An 11,605-nucleotide genomic window follows, 5' to 3' on the forward strand; every position below is an offset into this window, starting at 1 on the left:
AAACCCCAAATTAAAAGAATTTGTACAAGAATCACACATTACAGTCCAGCCAAAGAGATGGTCAAAAACCAGGGATTGAACTCTACAATGAATTACAGTTTTCTTTCAACCCAGTCTGTACCTTGTTCATGTGCTAACCAGTTGCTTGGCCACTTTATATTTTTTTGCTGTTATTAGAGAAGCTTGTTTTTGTTCATCATAAATGTCAACTAAAGCATTTTAAAGTTTAATTCTAAGCAACAGGAATCATAAAGAGATTCTTCTTTTTAATAGTAAAAGAGCCATTAAATGAAAGGTCTGATAAGTTTGGTGTTCCCCGAGTGTGGATAATTTAATAATTCCTAATTGTTGAACAGTGGTATTTCTCAGAGAATAATGGTAGCAAACTATTTTGGACAGAGTCCATCTAACAGATGATTTGCCCATATGTCAGTTCTTCCAAGTCCATTTCTATTAAGGTAAACATTCATGAAATCAAAAATTATGTTAAGAATAAAGGAGCTGGATTCCTGGTAACTAGGAATAAATACAAAATGGACTTTTAAAAAGTGCTCATAGCAACTCACAAGTGCCATTAGGAAGTGAATAATTAAACTTCTGCCTCTTGTTGCTCACTAGACCCTCTCTTCTAATGTACTTGTGCCTCACTCATAATTCGTTGAAGCAACTAGAGGCCTGGGAATTCCGAGAGTTTCAGTAGGTTGTTGGGTCTAAGATACTAAAAGAAACATGGAACCAATTTCATAAAATCTGATGTTAAACTGCTGATATCACTGTGATCGTGTTTGGATTGTGAGGCTAAAGGACATTGCTGCACCCCAGCCAGACATCCACTACCGCCTTGCTTTTACCTCCATGTTCCCCTGACCTGTTCACTTCCTTCCCCTTTCTCTCATGCCATTTTCTTTCTCTCCCCCCCAGTTGAAAAATACTTCCCTTCTTTCTTTCTTGTTTTCTTTCTTTTAAATTTTAGTTACTACAGCACTTTATTTCTCTCATCTAGAATCTGTTCCCTTGACCTTTCTCTGACTGCAGTCAGTGTGCTGAAAATGGTCAGAATCTGGCCCATATGGCAGACTCCACAGTATCTTAACTTGGCCTGGCAAGTTTACTTTCTCTATTTAGGTTGCTTTTCCAAATGGCAACTGAAAACCACAACTGTCTTTAAATCTCAGGTCTTCTAGTTTACATCCTGTTCGTGGCAGATGACTTTCTCTTATACTTTTGATAAGAAAATAGAAGGTCTCAAAGAGGAATTGCTTCAACTTCAGACCTCTGAATCTATAAACTAAATTATATCTGTACTTGTCTTTGCCTCTTTTGCTTCTATTTCATTGTGGTAGTTTCCTTCCACCTGAAGCCAACCCTTATACTTGTGCTCTGGCTCCTTCCTTCTCACCTTTCTTTAATTCTGTTATCCTCTCTCACACCTATATTTTTAACCTTTCTCTCTACTGGTTCATTTCCATCAATGATAAACATGCTTTGATAGCTTGCCATCAAGATACCTTTCCTTTCACAGCTGAGAATTTCAAAAAAATTTTCTTTAATATTTATTTATTTTTGAGAGAGAGGCAGAGTGCAAGCAAGAGAGGGACAGAGAGAGACAGAATCAGAAGGAGGCTCCAGGCTCTGAGCTGTCCCACAAACCGTGAGATCATGACCTGAGCCAAAGTCGGAAGCTTAACCAACTGAGCCACCCAGGCAGCCCTGCTGAGTATTTCAAACATTGTTTATATTTGTATAAACTTGACACAAACTGTAATTGTGTATTTATCTCAAAAAAATTGTTTAGTGACAGTCTGTCACTATATTGTAAGCTTTGTGAGGAAACAGACCATATCTGATTAATTCACCATTATATTTTTGGAGTCTAGCATTGATGTTGGCTAAAGCAGGTAATCAAATATTTGCTGAATGGATGAATATTAATGAAGAAAACATCAAGTAATGAGAGCTTGTTATACAATAATACATATTATGCATAGAATACTGCATATCCGGGGTGCCTGGGTGGCGCAGTCGGTTAAGCATCCGACTTCAGCCAGGTCACGATCTCGCGGTCCGTGAGTTCGAGCCCCGTGTCAGGCTCTGGGCTGATGGCTCAGAGCCTGGAGCCTGTTTCCGATTCTGTGTCTCCCTCTCTCTCTGCCCCTCCCCCGTTCGTGCTCTCTCTCTCTCTGTCCCAAAAATAAATAAATGTTGAAAAAAAAAATTAAAAAAAAAAAAAGAATACTGCATATCCATGAATGATGATAATTTGTATATGACTCTAGATGCACCGGAAAGTTCTGACATACACACCGAAATGTTTACAGTTCACGGCACCATAGGATGCACTCAGTATCTGTTATATGAGTGAATTAAAATTCTCTCTTGATGGCATCATAGAGGAAGTGATTTTCATCTTGTTTATATTTTTCTATATTTGGATTTTGAAATGCAATAACTTTGCATTTTTTTAAAAATTCAAATAAAAGAGATATATCCTTAACACATAATTTTATGCCTATCTTTGCAAGTCTTTTCTATGCTGTAGACGTATACCCATTTCTATGCACAGTTTATGTGTAATTAAAAAAATAATTACAGATTTACAGGCAGTTGCAAAAAGGGAGATCATGTGCACCCTTCACTGAGTTTTTTTTCTAATGATATGTCTTACACAGCTGTACTACAGTATCAAAACACTAACATTGGTACTTGTGTTTACATATAATTCTATGCCATATGTTACACGTACAGATTCACATAACCACTACAGTCAAGATACGGAACTCTTCCATCACCACAAAGATATCCTTGTGCTGCCCTTTGTACCCACCCACACCCCCATTCCTCCTCCCATTCCTAACCCTTGGTCACTAATTCGTTTCCCATCTTTATGCTTTTGTCATTTCTAGAATGTTATGTAAATGGAATCATACAATATATGCCTTTTTTAAAAATGTTCATTTATTTATTTTGAGAGAGAGAGTGAGCATGAATGGGGAAGGGGAAGAGAGAAAGGGAGAGAGAAGAATTCCAAGCAGTCTCTGCCCTGCCAGTGCAGAGCTCGACTTGGAGCTTAAACTCACGAACCATGAGATCATGACCTGAGCCAAAATCAAGAGTCAGATGCTTAACAGACTGAACCACCTAGGCGCCCCAAACATATGTCTTCAGAAATTTTTTTTTTCATTCACCGTAAGACACTTGAGAGCTATTCAAACTATTGTTTGTAGCAACTCCCTTTTGTGGCTGAGTAGAATACCCTGGCATGGATTTACCACAATTTGTCTATTTATTCACCAGTTTGGAAATTTTGGGGTTTTTTTTTTCAGTTTTTGGCTTTTACAAACAAAATAGACCATTTATATGTAATGTAATTACTGATATGTTAAAGCTTCAGTCTGCCAATTTATTGTTTGCTGTTCCTTCTGCTTTTGGTTTTTCTGTTTTCTTTTCCATGTCTTTCAGCTGGTTACTTGAACACGATTTTACAATTCCATTTTGATTTGTCTGTAATGTTTGCAAGTATATCTTTTTGTATAAATTTTCGGTGGTTGCTCTAGGTATTACATTATGTATACATAACTTATCACAGCCTACTGGAGATGGCGTTTTATTAGTTTGAGTGAAATATAAAAACCTTAACTCCATTTGAGTTTCTTTACTCTCCCCAGTTTGTAATTTTTTTTTAAGTTTGTTTATTTATTTTGAGAGACAGCACGTATGCAAATGTGCATGCATGGGAGCAGGTGAGGGGTGGAGAGAGTGAGAGAGAATCCCAAGCAGGCTACGTGCTGTCAGTGCAGAGCCCAATGTGGGGCTTTATCTCACAAACATGACATCATGACAAGCCGAAATCAAGAGTCAGACGCTTAACTGACTGAGCCACCCAAACACCCCCAGAAATTTTTTCTTTAAATACTTCTTCAGGTCTACCCTCTTCCTCCTCTCCTCCCAGGACTCTAGTGGCACAAATGTTAGATCTTTTAGTATAGCTCACAGGTCCTCAAGACTGTTAATTTTTTTTAAATCCATTTTCTTTTTATTGTTCAGATTGGGTCACTTCTATTATATATCTTCAGGTTTACTGATTCTTCTGTACTCCTCTATTCTTCTGTTGAGCCCATCCACTAATTTAAAAAGTTTTTTACTTTAGGATATTGTAATCTTTCAGTTCTAAAATGTCTATCTGTCTTTTCTTTATGTCTTTCATTTCTTTGCTGAAACTTTTTGTTTCAAGCATGTTCATAATTGTTTATTGAATCATTTTTAATGCTGGCTGTTTTAAAATCCTTATCAAGTAATTCCAACATCTGTGTTCTCTCAGTGTTGGCATCTGTTGTCTTTCTCATCCAAATTGAGATTTTCCTGGTTGTTAGTATGAAAAGTACCTTTCTACTGTATCCTGAACATTTGGGGTATTACATTATGATACTCTGGATCTTATTTAAATATTCTGTTTTATCAGGCCTTCTCTGACACCACAGAGTGGGGTTACGGGGATGCTACCTTATAACTTCCTGGTCAGGGTATAAGTTCATATCCCCATTAGGCATTCTTTGTCACCCCATGTGACAAAGGGGTGTATAGAAGTGGGAGTTCAGGTTCTCCACCAGACTTCAACTGAAAGCCCCCATAGTTGGGAGGTAGAAGGATGCCTCATCGCTACTCCCCACATGGCCTCCACTGACATTATGGGAGATGGGGTTGGGGGAGGACCACATTTCCATTAGAAGATGGTAAAAGTTCTGGCTTCCCACTCAGCTTTCTCTGACACTATCCTGGTAGAGGGTTGGGGTACCTCATTATAGTCTGGCATGAGTGAAAGTCTACATTTCCCACTGGGCTATTGCTTACAGGGGTGGGGATGGGACCACCACTTTTTCTGATACTTGGTTGGAGTATGGCAGTATGTTGGGGGTCTCCAAGAATACTCTCATGTTCAGTGATACAATAGGAGTACTCACAGGACTCAATGTACAGTTGTATTCCTCAATGATATTTTCAGTAAATGTTACAAAGCATAATCAGCAAAGGCAAATTTTTGTGGAGTGAAGTCTAGAGGAAACCAGGCACAAGATTCTAAGAGTTCTCCCCCAGTAGAATTGCCCAGGATGCACTTAATTTTTCCATCAGTGAATTGTGAGAATGCATAGAACGTGTTGTCTTCCGGGGAAGTTCATCAGAAACTCAGTGCCCAAGGTTTTTTGGTCTGGTCATATAGGTACCCACTGCTTAGCACCAATTCCAGACCCTCAAAAGGAAAGCAGATGTACAGTTTAAACCCTATCATTTGCATGAACAGTCAAGGCACAGTGAAGCATCTGTATCATTTAAGGAAAGTTTAATAATCGGTGTCGGGAACAGTTTTTATCAGTGAAGTTCCCAGAAGCTAGCCAAAGACCCACCTTGCAAGCAGGACGTTCTATGGCTCAGGCCTCTCAATGTTAACCTTTTTCTGCATGAGTGATTATTAACTGAATGTTTCCTTCTTGCTAGGCTCTTCCTTTCCTGGTGCCCTGTCTAAAGAGAGCAGGCTTTTGGGGCCTTTTTTGTGTCTGAGCCTGCTGGCATTTCTAGGGTGCCTGCATCTCCAGCACCCAGTCTGAGAAATATGAAGCAAAAAGAAAACCCAGGGAATTCACTGCCATGTCTTTCAAGGTAACTAGCCAATCTGCCTTTTCTCCATCTTTTCAGAGTTTTCATGTATTTGTTTCATAATTCCATCCAGGGTTTTTAGTTGTACTTAGCAGGAGGGATGGGGAGAAGTGCAGCTACTCCACCTCGTCCCAGACCTGGAAGTCTCTGCATTACTTTTATAATTAGGAAAAAAGTGAGTTTTAAAATTTTCATTGTGTTCATTGAAAACAAAATATGTATATTACATAGATTTAATTGATTTTATTGAATTAAGAACGCTTAACCTGAGATCTATCCTCTTAAAAAAAGTACCTTATGGTATTGTTAACTATGGGCACAAAGTTGTATGGTAGATCCCTGGAACTTAGTTTTAAGCCTGAAATTGGTAGGCTTAGTTTAAATAGAGGGTCAAGGGGTGCCTGGGTGGCTCAGTCAGTTAAGTAAGTGTCTGACTCTCTGATCCACTCAGCTCATGACCTCACGGTTTTGTGAGTTTGAGCCCTGCATTGAGCTCTGTGCTGACAGTGCAGAGCCTGCTTGGGATTCTCTCTGTCTCTCTCTCTCCCCCTCTCTCTCTGCCCCTCCCCTACTCATGCTGTCTCTGTGTCTCTCAAAATAAGTAAATAAACTTATAAATAAATAAATAAATAAATAAATGGTCTAGAAATTACCAACTATAGGGGAAAAAAATTATGACTTGATTGCACTTATTCTAATAGTAAAGTTTATTTCTCCCAATAATGAAAATAATGTGTATTCATTATAGAAAATTGATTTTACTTTATTTAGTAAATGGAATGAAAATGTTAAAGTCAATAAAAATTACAGGGTGACAGAAGATCCAGATTCATTTAACTTTGCCATCATTTTATAGGGAAAATATCAAGAGGAGAAATTTTCCTACAGTTGAAACAGGCCCCCATAGATGGCCCTATAGCCAGTTTTCCATGCCCAGTGTTAACTGCAAAACTTGTGCTTCTTGTATATATCCAAAGTTGTGCATTGGAGGTTGTATCTTTTCAGTTGTGGGAGAAATAATTACAAATGTCCCTATCCACAAATTCTAGACTAATGAACTATTTCTGAAATGAAAATTTTAGTATAATATATTGCTAACTAATCAACATTCAATTTGAAATCTTAAACAAGAACATCAAATTGTTATTATGTTGCAGCATTTCACATTATAATGGCAATTTCATTTATTTGTTTTCTTTATCCATGGTGACTCATAAGTGGATAAATTAATATCTCCCATTCTTTAAGAAATATTAATGAAATGTCTAGACTGTTACAATTTAAACATTTACAGCATGACAAAGCAAGCTTTGATCACCAACAAGCTATCTGTAATGAATAGGCTACCATTATTTTATTCATTAGATTTCCAGTTGTGAGGAAACATTTCTTTAGCAATGTGTTTATGTCCAAAGAGCATTAGATAGGGTTCTAATGCAGCCTTGCCTAAAATTATCGTCCTCAAGGTGATCAATTTCTCCTGACCTCAGTCCCTGTTTATAAAAATGAGTTTACTGAATAATCAAAAGATTTTTTTTAATTCTATATTTCAGAATCTCTAGGGTTTCATTCAGTAGTTCCCAAATAACAGCGTGTAGACCTGTGACATAGTTTCCATCAGTTTTCCACTCGCAAAATGACAAATAAAAAGATCATGTAGTACATTGGAAAAATCATGTTCTTTCTTTTTATTGAAAACTAGTATTGCCTCTCTCTTGTTCACATTTATCTTTGCTGGAATTTCCAGAGCTTCATTATTCACATTGAAATAAACTTCACAGAGAATTTACATTTAGTACTTAGAATTTCATTGATAATGTGAAAGTGGTACTGTTTTTGATGCTGTATAAATACTACTTAAGATGATTTGTTTTGAAATATTTTTCCTGATTTTAAATAACGGAAACTTAATCAGGCTGGGTTGAGCCAAAAAGATGGGGCTGGGGAGGAAGGGAGGCATCAGGAGGGCATGGTACCTGACCTAGGGAATTAGTTGAATGTTGTTGAAACAGGAGCCAAGGCAAGTTTAAGGTCCTTAACAATAAATCTACAGACCTTATTTACCCCTAGAGTACTGCTATGAATATGATTCTGACTCCCAGTCTATCACTCAGCTCCAAATCCCCAAGTCCTGAGATCCACTCTTACTGGCCTAATTAGGTCACATTGATTCTGGACCCATCAACTCCTCAAAGTGCATCAGGTTCTGCCTGAGCCTGCCCCTGTCTCCTGGGGAGGGTTCTTAGAGAAGAGGCCTCTCTGTAAGGCCAAGCAGCCACTCCTCAGGTGTCCTCTACATTGACAGTTATTGGTGTTAATTCTCTTCCTGACAGCTCTCAGTATTACTTTTTCTCTTTTTAACATTTTAGCTAATTCAGTGTTCATTTATCCACTCTTTTGTTTAACGATAATCACATCTTATCAATAAACAAGTCATTCATTTTCTTTTTCTCCGTCCATGTCGCAGCTCTTCAGATTTACATTAACTTTAAATTTTGCCACCTACAAATTTATTTTATGCCATCGCTATTACTAGCCTTTATAAGAAGTATTAAACAGTTCCAAATTAGTTCATGGTTCTCAAATATTGAAATGTTTCATAATTTAAATTAATATGAATCCATTAATTTTTTTCGTAAACTTGCTCCCTCTGGATTTGATTACATTTTAAGAACTCCAATTATGACACTAGTCAAGATTATTATTCTCCTTTTGGTATAGTGAATCTAACCTGTAACTTTTTTCTCTTCACTGCTTTCCACCATAATATTTCTAATTGGCAGTAATCATGATAGCAGCTGTTATTTATTCATGCAAGCACCATAGATGTGTTATTTCATTTAATTCTCACAACAGCCTTATGGATGTTAGGTTAAATTTTTTTATCCCAAAACACAAAAAAGGGCAAACTCTGCATCCTGTATTTGGCCCATAGTTTGAGAAAATCATTGGCAGCAGTCTGTTTAAAACTAGAATCTGTTGCTTGGTGCTCTACCTCTGACCTTGGTTTAACTCAATTTCTGCTTCCTCAACAGGGCTGGGGAATGCAGCTTCAGGACTCCAATAGCATATCACTGGCATTGCTTTTTACATGTATTGATTTGTATTTCCAATCAATGATTAGCACATCTGATGTCTGATACCATTCCCTCCAGAGGTCTTCTGTAACAACTGATATGGACATGATACTTTGACGACAATGTTACTGGGGAGTTAAAGTTAAACAATTGAAATACTATCTTCAGACTATCTAGAAACAGAGAAAATGACATTCACTTTTAAATAAATTTATAAACACTATCTTAAAAATTACAGTTCTGCTGAGCTTCCATTTGAGCAATTGTGTAATCACATAATGACAGGAGAAAGACTAAAGAAGAGCAAATTGAAAAATAGTTTAGGAGACAAAATTATTATGTTTTCCTGGATCAGTAGAAGAGACTTGTTTAATAGCAATATCAAAAATAATATACTTTTTGTAGAAATTGAATAAAATGGAAGCAATTTACTAACAAAACTCCTATTTATGTGATGTATATTTATGAAACATTGTCCTGAGAACTGTAATTCTATAATGTTTCCATTTGAGCACTTGTATACCACTTAACTAATAGCAATAAAACTAAAAAGAGAAAACACTGAAAATTATTTTATTAGGCAAAATTCTTGCTGTGTTCCTGGATTATTTTAGTGGACTTGTCAACAACGACGACAAAAATACTGTAAAAACCATACCTACAAATAGAATAAAATGGAAACAATTTCCTTTTAAGAACCATGTTTAAATAATATACAGTAATAAAACAGTGTCTTAAGAATTATAATTCCATCTTCCATTTGAGGCATGGAATGATCACTTAATAGCAGTGAAACTAGGAGAAAATATCAAAAGTTACGTTAGGAGAAAGCAAAAATGCATTTTTCTTATGATTCTGATCTTTAGAAATAGGCTCATTAGAAGGCTAGACCAATTCTGAAGGTGCCTCACTTCTGTTTTAATGTTGTGTGAACAGAAAAACCAAAATCCAGCACTTGTTTAGAGATGTTTCTTGTTGCCAATGAAGAATGTGCTGGGCCAAGGACATCCCTCTGTGGAAAAGATTCTTGAGAGGTCCAAACTGGCTTTCCAGAGAAAAGAACATGACAGGAGGTTCTCTTGTCAGGAACTATTTCCTGGGACCCATCTGTGCTATCTGACCTCTGACAGGAGGATGACTTAGAACAATAGAGCCCAGGGTCAGCTGCCTTCCATTCAGGTGAGAGGATTGAATCTGGCATAATTAAATGACCAAGGTCATCCATGGTGTCATTCCTATTGGCCTGTATTTCTGCAAGTGCATGTCTTAGAGTTGTCAAAAGAAGGTCTTGAGGATCCTCCAGCATGGAGAGCACCAGAACAACTTGTCTTGCTGTTGTGGAGGAAATGCTGTGTCAGGATGCAGTCGGCCTGAGGACTGTGGTCCACACAGGCACAAGATCCTGGATCTTCAAGCCATCCCAACTTAATGGACCTCTTTCCTTGTACCAGGGAGTTTCAGCAGCTCCTGAGCCTCTGCCAAATGCCCATTTTGGGACATCAGGGACATAAAGATACTTTTTGCAAAGTCGAGATTTAAATTCTTCCTAAATCACTTATTTCTCTGAAGTATGGATTTGATTTTCTTACCAACATTTTTTTCAGCCAACAGATATCTCACCAAATATAAACCTTTTTCCCTCATGATAATTGATAATCAAAGACCCAATGGTTCTTTCTGATTTTCTCTTTTTTTTTTAATTTTTTTTTAATGTTTATTTATTTTTGAGACAGAGACAGAGCATGAACAGGGGAGGGTCAGAGAGAGAGGGAGACACAGAATCTGAAACAGGCTCCGGGCTCCAAGCTGTCAGCACAGAGCCCGATGCGGGGCTCGAACCCACGGACCACGAGATCATGACCTGGGCTGAAGTCGGACGCTCAACCGACTGAGCCACCCAGGCGCCCCGTTCTTTCTGATTTTCTAAAAGGATTTGGCTTGTATTCTATAAGTGTCCACATCTTCACATGCATAAAGGATCTTTTCATCTGCTATGGACAGATTCTTTTCTTCCTTTCCATAGTAAATCACTTGAAGTGGACTGCTTCATAGTCCATTTCCTTCATTGGTACAGTTTAGAAATGACTTTAAGTTTCTGCTGAAACTCTGGAATCTCACTTTAAAACTGGATCTCTCTGACTGCAATGAAGCTTGTGAGTTTTTGTGACTAATATGATTTGTAAGTACATTTAGTGTTTTTACTTCTTCAGATAATTCAGTGTATATTTGGCTGCTTTTTTTTTCTTTAATAGGCTTTAAAGACATATTTACTTTAGCTACATAAATCCGTTTTTTTCAGAACTCCATTAGGCTAACATAAGTAAATCTTCATGGCCTTGGATTAGGCAATGGTTTCTTAAATATGATACCAAAAGCATCAGCAACAAAAGGAAAAATTGTTAGGTCACATTTCCCAAAAAGTAAAAACTTTATGCATCGAAGGATATTATCAAGAAAATGAAAAGACATTCCACAAAATGTGATAAAATATTTGAAAATCCTGTACCTCAGAACCAAAGCATACCTATCTTATCCTTTGTGGGATATACAAAGAACTCTTAACAACTCAACAACTTAAAGACAACTCAATTACAAATGGGCAAAGGATCTAAATATTTCTCCAAAGAAAGATTGAGTCTCTCTTATAATATCAGCCCTCAGCTCAACTTGCTCCAAATGCTTTGATAGCTCTTCGAAGTCTCTCTTATAGCCCCAAGTGAAGAGTTGGATATTTCCAGGTATTTGTGAATGGCCACAAGTTTTGTATTGATGATTTTGGTCTCAAGTCTGGTTTACGTTAAAGAAGAATGAGAGCCTCCAGATTGTCTCAGAATAAGGCTCATTTTCTAAAAATATTGATGTCTTTTCTGCACAAGAGC

This window comes from Leopardus geoffroyi, chromosome A1 (genome assembly GCF_018350155.1).
Source record: "Leopardus geoffroyi isolate Oge1 chromosome A1, O.geoffroyi_Oge1_pat1.0, whole genome shotgun sequence".
Taxonomy (NCBI): domain Eukaryota; kingdom Metazoa; phylum Chordata; class Mammalia; order Carnivora; family Felidae; genus Leopardus; species Leopardus geoffroyi.